Consider the following 923-nt stretch of genomic DNA (forward strand, 5'->3'; position numbering starts at 1 on the left):
GATTGCTGGGTCTAATGATAAGTACATGTTTAACTTTATAAGATACTGCTAACCTGTTTCTAGAATGGTTGTACATTTTACATTTCCAGGGTGTGAGAGTTCCTGTTGCTCTGCTTTCTCTGTGGCACTTGGTATTGTCATTCTTTTCAGTTTTAGCCATCCCAACAGGTAAGTAATAGTATCTGTGGTCTAAGTTTGCATTTCCCTAATGACTAATTATGTTGAACATCTTTTCCTGTGTTTATTTGCCAAACATGTCTTTTTGATGAAGTGTCTGTTCAAATCTTTTACCCATTAAAAAAAAATTTTGTTATTTGTTTTTTAATTACTGAGCTTTGAGAATTCTTTATATATTCTGGATACAAATCCATTACCACAAATGCAATTTACAAATATTTTCTCCCAGTCAGTAGCTTGTCTTTTCATTCTTTTAACAATGCTTCTTGATTTGGATAAAGTCAAATAGGTCTGTTTGAAAGCATGGGTTAAAGGAAGAAAACAAGAAAATTCAGATATTCTGAGATTTTCAGGGTTGAAAGAGACAACTGCTAAAGAGTCTCGAATTAAGACACAACCTGGGGGCAAAGAGCAAATCAAAGTTATGGGTCTAAACTGTCCTCCAACAAATCTTTTCAATTGGACAAAATGCCTCGTGGAAAAAGACCAAGGGCATGGTTCCACAGAAGCAGATGAGCCAAAGTTTCTATAATTAATTGAGAGAGTTAGGTCTCAAAAAGCACTGTGTATATGCCTATTGGCACACAAAGGCAACAGAAATCAAATAGATAGAAAAACAAGAAAGTTCTAAGAGAAATACTTTGTCAAAAATGCTACCACCCTGCATTAACAGAGCTGGTCACAGTTCAAGAGGGAAAACTACCTTTGGACCCTCAACTTTCCATAGGCAGGGAGCAGGCCAAGAA

Source organism: Tursiops truncatus, chromosome 1, assembly GCF_011762595.2.
Source record: "Tursiops truncatus isolate mTurTru1 chromosome 1, mTurTru1.mat.Y, whole genome shotgun sequence".
NCBI classification, from domain to species: domain Eukaryota; kingdom Metazoa; phylum Chordata; class Mammalia; order Artiodactyla; family Delphinidae; genus Tursiops; species Tursiops truncatus.